The sequence below is a fragment of the Dama dama genome, chromosome X, assembly GCF_033118175.1.
Source record: "Dama dama isolate Ldn47 chromosome X, ASM3311817v1, whole genome shotgun sequence".
NCBI lineage: Eukaryota > Metazoa > Chordata > Mammalia > Artiodactyla > Cervidae > Dama > Dama dama.
Window position 1 is genome coordinate 127620023 of NC_083714.1, and position 9010 is coordinate 127629032.

Here is a 9010-nt window from a genome sequence, read left to right on the forward strand (position 1 = left end):
AAAGAATATGTGCAATATACATACAATGGAATATTAATCAGCCAAGTAAAAGAATGAAATATTGCCATTTGTAGCAATGTAGATGGAACTAGAGGATATCATACTAAGTGAAGCAAGTCAGATAGAGACAAACAAATATCGTATGATATCACTTACATGTGGAATCTAAAAAATATTACAAAAAGTATGTATATCCAAAACAGAAACAGACTCACTAACATAGAAAACAAGCCTATGGGTACCAAAGGGGAAAGGGAGTGGGGGAGGGATAAACTAGGAGTATGGGATTAACAGATACAAACAACTATATATAAAGTAGCTAAACAACAAAGATTTACTGTATAGCACAGGGAACTATATACAATATCTTGTGATAACCTATAATGGAAAATAATCTGAAAAAATATGTGTGTGTATGTATATATATATATATATATATATATAACTGAATCACTTGGCTGTATACCTGAAACTAACACAATATTTATTATAAATCAACTACATTTCAATAAAAGAAAAATTTCAAACTTTTCCAACTTCTCAATTTCTGCTTTTTATATTGAGAGAGTACTCAGTTTAGTCCAATCCTATTTTACATGGGATAATCCTCTTTGGATTATTTGGCTAATATTCTACATCAGGATAAGGTTGGCCTAGGCAAAGGTATTTCAATACTGTATTTTATTCTTTACTACTCCATGGAGAAATCTATTAGACAGTGAATATGGTCACGTTCACTTTTCTTTTTTGACCTTTCACTTTCTATAAAGGATACACTGTACCAATTCAATATTGGCCCCCAGCTACTTATGCTTATATCAATTTCTGCAAAAGTCAAAATGATTGAGTAGTCTATTGCCAGACTTAGTAATAATTCATGGTGGAAAAAAAAAAAAAACAGTGGTGTATTCTGCCTTCTTTTCTTTTTCACGTTTATGTTCCTGACAAACCATTCTGAATGTTCTAGTTCTATTTCCTATCCATTGAGATCAACAGCAAAGTGGCTATTTTCCTATAGAATAATGGCATTTTTTTGGTTTTGCTTGCAATATAACTATCATCAGAAAGAATGACTTATACCCAACTATTCTAAAACAAAACTCACTTTTGACACAGTCCCAAGCATTGTTTACATCTAGCAATTTTCTGTAGTAGGTCAAATCATTTTATTTAGGTATATAATTTATAAGCAGATTATCCTGGGAGATCCATATATGTTACAAAAAACTTAAAACTAGATAGATGATTGATAGATACTTTCATATTTGTAGTCATAGAATTTGACTGGTTTGAATGCATTAAATATTTTCCAAACTAAAACTATTGTGATTATGCTTTATGTGATAGAACTTTGTATCCTAAATTCTCATTTACCGCCATGTGATAAAAAAAAAGACTCACGTGTTGTGTCAAAGAAATGTTGATCTTACTGACAATTATTGCTGGAAAGGTGGTTTTCATGTACATAGGCAGGTGCCCAGTTTACTCAATTTTCGTATAAGGTGTCAAACATGCATTTTACTCATTTATGAAGTATAAAGATTTGTTTAAACTCATTTGCAAAGGATAGCTTCATCCTGTGTTCTTACAAAAGAATATGACCTTAAATATCTTTGTTTAGTCTGCCTTGGAGAAGGAAATGGCAACCCACTCCAGTATTCTTGCCTGGAGAATCCCAGGGATGGAGGAGCCTGGTGGGCTGCCGTCTATGTGGTCACACAGAGTTGGACACGACTGAAGCGACTTAGCAGCAGCAGCAGCAGTCATAGTCTACTAAAAGTACAAATAAAAAATATGATTTATAAAAGACATCTGAAGGCTGTGCATATTATTTGTCTCATTACATTCTAAAACCTATAAAGCTGCATTGTCCAGTCCTGTAGCCACTAGCTACATGTGGCAATTGGGCCCTTGAAATGTGGCCAGTCTGAAATGAGCTATGTTATATGTGTCATTTGACACATTTGAAATCCACTGGATTTCAAAGACTTAGTACCAAAAAATGTTAACTATCACATCATTAAAATTTAATATTGATCACATGGTAAAAGGATAATATTTCCTATATATTGGGCTAAAGGAGATAAGTCATTAAAATTAATTTTACATGTTACTTATATATGTAACTTTCATTATGCATCTACTGTATAGCACTGCTTTAAATGTAATTCTTGGATTAAATAATAATAAAATCAAGTGCAGTGATCGTGAGAGTTTTGATCCTCCAGGAAATCATCATTATATTGTTCTTGGTTTTATTCATGCCACTAACTTTTTTTTTACCTTAAGAATGGCATTTTTTAGGGTGTTGTTGAGGATAGGTAACTACGTTTCCTAATGTATCCTAAATGAGGACTGGACTAGTCAGCATAGGGCTGGGTTATACTGTAGTAAGAAACAACTTCCAAAATCTCAGTGGCTTAAAATAGCAAAGTGCACTTCTCCCTAAGGTTTCATGTTCACTGTAGTCACTTTAAGATTAGGACAGATGGGACATTCACCATCTCAAATGTCGCTAATCTCTGAGCCAAAGGGATAGAGATCACTAAAGGATTTCATGCCAACAATTAAACATTGGGTTGGCCAAAAAGTTCCTTTTGGTTTTTTCCATACCATGTTATGGAAAATGTAGGACAAACTTTTTGGCCAACCCAATATTATAGCCCAGAAGTAACCCATGTCACCTAAGCTAAAAACTCACAGATAACACCTACCTCTACTGTCTCACTCAAAGTTGAGCAGTCAAGAACTTCAGGCTCCCCTATACCCAGAAGGAGAGGAGAAACAGACAGCAAAGAGCCACAGTAATGATTATCACAATGGCCTATCAAAGAACTTCTCTCATGAGTCAATACTGAAGAAATAACATATTTAAGTTTTCTCAGTTTTAGATAGCTACTTGTTTAAAAATAACTAGACTATTTTATCTTAAAATACTTACTATTAAGTATGTTTTGCTATTGTTTTGACTGATATTAACTTGATCTTTGGGCTTCCCTGGTGTCTCAGATGGTAAAGAATTTGCCTGCAATGCAGGAGACCTGGTTTCAATCCCTCGGTTGGGAAGATTTCCTGGAGGAGGGCATGGCAACCCAACTCCAGTATTCTTGCCTGGAGAATCCCCATGAACAGGGGAGCCTGGTGGGCTGCAGTCCAGGGGATCTCTAAGAGTCAGACACGACTAAGCAACTAAGCACCCGTGGACGCAACTTGATCTTTAAGACAATGTTCAGAACCCTTGGACTTTTTATTGTTCTGCCTTTAGCGTGCCATCTTCCATAGTTTCTCACTTATTTTAATCTCTTTGTTTTACATACACCTCTGTAAAATTTTGAAATCATTTTTGAAATAAAATAATTGTGTGTATGCTAATACATGAGAGAAAAGATTTTAAAATAATTGTTAGTGAATACTTGCTACATTATGGTATGCAAAATTACACTAAATATTCATATCATCATAAGTTTAATAAATAAAGCTCCAGTTCCTAGTGCTCAGTGTTGTAAATTTATATTGATAATGAATTTACCTATATTTTCTAAGGAAAAAAGTGTTTTCCTTCTCAATAGTCAGCTTTTCATTATTCCTCTTCATATTCTATCCTAAGGAAATGACTGAATTACCCACTTTTGTATTTAAAGAGATTTCATTTTTTATTTCATTCAATGTGTATATACATTACTTCACAATAAAAATTCAATCATTTTATGAGTGAATAAAAATAAATTATGAAATTAGAATAAAATATATTTAAGTGATTCGTGCAAATACAGTTAAATCTGACTTCAATGCTGGTTTTGCAGTCAAGTGACATAACTACCCGTAACATTATATCCAAAAATATGACATATTATTTTGACCTGCTGGACAGTTAAATCATGATGATATATTTTATTCAAGTTTTAGTGTTAACTTCTCTAAATAATGTTAATAATATCTGTCAAATAGGGTTAACACTCAAAAAGTTTTTAAAAGTCTCTCTATGAGCAAGGACCAATGGCAGTTGAAAATATTAACACATACTTGTAAATGACTAATTTTTGTTTTAAAAATTGCTTTATTGAGATTGGTAAATGTATTAGGCCTTCTAAAAGAAAGCCTGTGGAGAGACTGTCATGTTTTCCAGAATTCAAAGGAAGTTGGCCACAACTGCAAATATTTTAGTTCCTTAAATGTGTGCTAGTGAATATACATGAAAGTTCCCAGATAGTAGCTCCCCTGTGATCATAAAAAATCATGACTAATTACTGTCATACTTTGATTTTTTTACTTGTTACTTAATAGCTCACTTTCTGTATCTAACAATGATGTCATTTTTACTGTGTAACTGGAAACATCACTAAGAAGTTACTTGCATGAGATAACAGCTCAGTCACCAGTTTAGGGCTGGAGAAATACATGTTCAGTGATCTGCTGGTTCTTGTAGCACTCAGTTTCTATTCCATTATGCTGAGGTCACAAACAACCCCAACATTTCAATAGCTTACCACAACAACATAGTCTATTCCTGCAGACATTATTTGTGGAAACGGAAAGAGTTGTGCCTCTGCTGGGCTACATTCAGTCCTGCTATTTATTCATTTTTCAGTCTCAGAATCAGGCTGAAGAACAGATAATAAAGGGAAATCTCAGATTCACAGCAGAGAGAAAATGAGGAAGAAACTTTATGGAAACACATGATCACTCTCTAAGTGTCTACTCTTAACTGACATTCATCACTTCTATTCACATTTCTTTAGTCAATGCAAGTCATATGGAATAAAAAAATGTAGACTCTGCCCGCAGGGGTAGCACTACATGTCACACATCAATGCTCAGCAATAAGTAATCCTCTTAGTGGCAAAGGAGAAGTGAACATTTGGGAATAATTATTCAGTCCACATTATATAAGGATGTAATAAAGTTGGGGAATAGAGAAGGGCAGAGGACCAACACTGGTGCACTCCAGCATGAAGGTCAAGCATAAAGAAAGGAGATGGCAAAAGAAGGAATAACAGGTTAGGAAAACCAGGCACGTCTCATGATCAAAACCACAGAGGTTTTTAAATAGGAGAGTGGGGGTCAAATTCATTTGATGCCTCCAAATAGTCTAATAAGAGGATGACATATGTAGTTCTCCACTGTATTTTTCAATATGAACAAGACTGGTTGTCCTTGAAAAGTGAATTCTAAGGAACACTTTGAAAGTAAGAATAGAGTAAGTCCAGGAGTGAACGGTGATTTCTTGTTCTGACATAAGGCCACCTGAATGAACATAAAACTCCTCCTGGGTCAGAAACTCCTAGAAATCCTGGATAAAGTATAACAACAGCAAAAAGATATTGCTGCACTTGTAAGAAAGAAAGGAAAATCCTGAAGTTCCAGGAACAAAGAGGAAATGCAAAGATAGGGTCACAGCACTGAGCTGGTTGTTATGGAGGTGAGAAGAGGCACAGAAAGAGCTTTATAGAACCTACAAACTCATTTTAAGGCTAAAGCTAGAATTTTCAAAGCTTACCAAGATATGGGAATGCCTTGCACCACCAAGAGGTTGGAAGTTAGGATAGATGCCCCTAAATCCGCACATACCTCAGTGTTCATTGCAGCACTGTTTATACAATAGCTAAGACATGGAAGCAACCTAAATGTCCATCGACAGAGGAATGGATAAAAAGATGTGGTAGATATAGGTTCGTTAATTGTAACAAATATATCATACTAATGCAAGATATTGATAATAGTTGGTAGCGTGATGGGGGAAACTCTCTGTAGTGTTGCTCAATTTTTTGTAACTTTAAAACAGTTCTAGGGGACTTTCCTGATGGTCCAATGGTTAAGACTCCATGATGACAATGCAGGGGACTCAGGTTCCACCTCTGGTCAGGGAATTAAGATTCCACATGATGAGCAGTACTGCTAAAAAGATTTAAAAAAAAAAAAGCAGTTCTAAATATAAAGTGCAAGTCAAGAAGCAACAAAACTGGACATGGAACAATGGACTGCTTCAAAATTGGGAAAGGAGTACATCAAGGTTGTATATTGTCACGCTGCTTATTTAACTTCTATGCAGGCTACATCATGCAAAATGCCAGGCTACATGGCTTACAAGCTGGAATCAAGATTGTGGGAGAAATATCAACAACCTCACATATGCAGATGATATCACCCTAATGGCAAAAGCAAAGAAGAACTAAAGAGCCTCTTGATGAAGGTGAAAGAGGAAAGCAAAAAAGCTGTCTTAAAACTCAATATTCAAAAAAGTAAGATCCAGTCCCACCACTTCATAGCTAATAGATGGGGGAAAACATGGAAACAGTGACAGACTTTATTTTCTTCGTTTCCAAAATTACTGTGGACAGTGACTGCAGCCGTGAAATTAAAAGATGCTTGCTCCTTGGAAGAAAAGCTATGACCAACCTAGACAGTGTATTCAAAACCAGAGAGATTATTTTTCCAACAAAGGTCCATATAGTCAAAGCTATGATGTTTCTAGTAGGCATGTATGGATGTGAGAGTTGGACCATAAAGAAGGTTGAGAGCTGAAGAATTGATGCTTTCAAACTGTGGAGCTGGAGAAGACTCTTGAGAGTCCCTTGGACAGCAAGAAGATCAAACCAGTCAATCTTAAAGGAAATCAGTCCTGAATATTCATTGGAAGGACTGATGCTGAAGCTGAAGCTCCCATTGGCCACCTGATGCTGAAGCTGAAGCTCCCTTTGGCCACCTGATGTGAACAGCTGACCCATTGGAAAAGACCCAACTCATTGGAAAAGACCCCAATGCTTGGAAAGATAAGAGGGCAGGAGGAGAAGTGGGTGGCAGAGGATGAGATGATTGGATGGAATCACCGACTCAATGGACATGAGTTTGAGCAAACTCCTGGAGATAGTGAAGGACAGGGAAGCCTGGCACACTGGAGTTGATGAGATTGCAAAGAGTTGGACATGACTTAGTGACTGAATGACCAATAATTAAAAAAATCAAGAAGTCGCTGAGCTGTAAATTTATATTCGTATGTTTTACCCTATGTAATTTGTGCTTAAGATAATGTAAAAAATTTTAAAACATCCAAAACAGTCTAAAAATACCAAAACACAATCAAAACATGTAGATTAAAATTCTTTTGATTAAAGAGAAAACTTGCTTGAGCTCAATATTTTCAAAAGATGCAAAATTCTAAAATATAGAATTATCATTGGACAATAAAGTGAAGCCTGGAAAGCCCCAAGTACTGGACCAGAAAGTTCAGTATTTGCATATTGTGATATCCCTTTTTATAATTACTACTCAGTATTGTTATTCAAGAAAGACATGTACCAAATATTACTAGACTATTCAATGTCACCATATAACATCTGAAATGCCCATTTCATCTAAACTCTGTAATTTTTTAAAATTAATTAATTTTAATTGGAGGCTAATTACTTTACAATATTGTGGTGGTTTTTGCTATACATATAGATGGTACAATTTTAGGACAATCTTCTCAAATTTTATTTGTTGTTTCCTGAAACTTTGTATATATAACACTCAATTGCAAGGAAAATCGGAAACCTCTACTTTTCCTTTTTTTTTTCCGTTTCCATATGTCTGATGCCAAGGACAAGACCCAGCAGTGGTGGGCTTCATGGATGTTTGCCTGAAAGCTCAAAGTGCTATCTAATCCACTGGGTTATACTCAGATTTCCTTTTGAAGGAAGATGTTAAACAAATCTACTGCTTTAATTAAGAGCAGACATAAAAGCAGAATTCAATAAGACTATGTGTGGTACGCATATGCTCAGAATTAAGTAAAAGTTTCCGCAGAAAATGCAAATAAAGGTGTTTTTTGGCATAGAAGTGGAACTAGGGAGTATATCTAAACATCAGCCATTCAAGAAAGTGCTTTTCTAGCTCCCCCTGGTACCAGACTTTATAAAACTCATATAATCATGATGCTGAGGGAACCACCAGCTGGATCAGAGTACTAGTTTGCTTCTGCTTTTCATCTCGTCAGCCCCAATGAATGATTTTGTTCTGATAAGGGTTCCTCTCACAAGGGTCCCACAAACCTAGAATATATAAATGCCAATGCCTTTTAATAGCTCCACCAGCTTACATACACAGAAAAGAGGATATTATTAGAGTATTTATAGAGATTAAAATGTCAACATTTTGAACTGCAGTTAAGATTGTTCCAGCATTTCTTTTGTAAAGCTTTATTTTCAGGGATTCATAACTCAACCTTATAATCATTCCCCATATAAAACTTGGCTCACAAATTCACAGGATCTAAGGGTTTTATTTTAATCTTAAAGCAAATTCGAATTTTTAAAAGAAATTGCCACAATGTAGCTCTCTTACTTTGACATGTTTTTGCCAAGAAAAAAAAAATAAACTTTTGATGTTATTTTTCAGCCTGATAGCTATTACAGTGGATTCAGTTTTCTTTAGTATGTGTAATTAACTAAGCATCTTGTGATTGGCCTTTTAAATTGCAATAATTTCTGTATATACTTCCATGAATTAAAGATTTTTTAAAAACTACAGTGTAAAATTATTTATTACTTACAATGTGTGCATCAAGTATGCATGGGTCAAAATTCCAGAGGTGTTTAATCTAAAGGACTACTGTTTTCCAAGGAATTTCAGATTAATTAGAGAGTGGCCTTGCTCTGAATGGACACAGCTGAGATGTGTGATTTAAAACCAGGAGAAAACAGTTAAAACAGCAGAGGGAAAATATTCTTATAAGTAAATTTGTCCAATGTAAATTCGTAAGTATGAGTTTTGTGTCCTTGTTTTCTAGAATGATTTAAAAGATCTCTTCCCAGAGGTGTTAGGAAGAAGACATTGGTAGAAGGTGAGATTCTCTCAGACTTTGAGATTCTAAGAATTTAAACCATGCTTCATATTTCTATAGAGCATAAAGAATATTCACAATATTAAAAGATACTGTCCCCAAATATATGAACCAGCCATTACTTTCTACTGCTTTCTTTTGACCAGTTTCCATTTTTCTATGATGGACTGGAGGGGAGGGAAGGAGCTT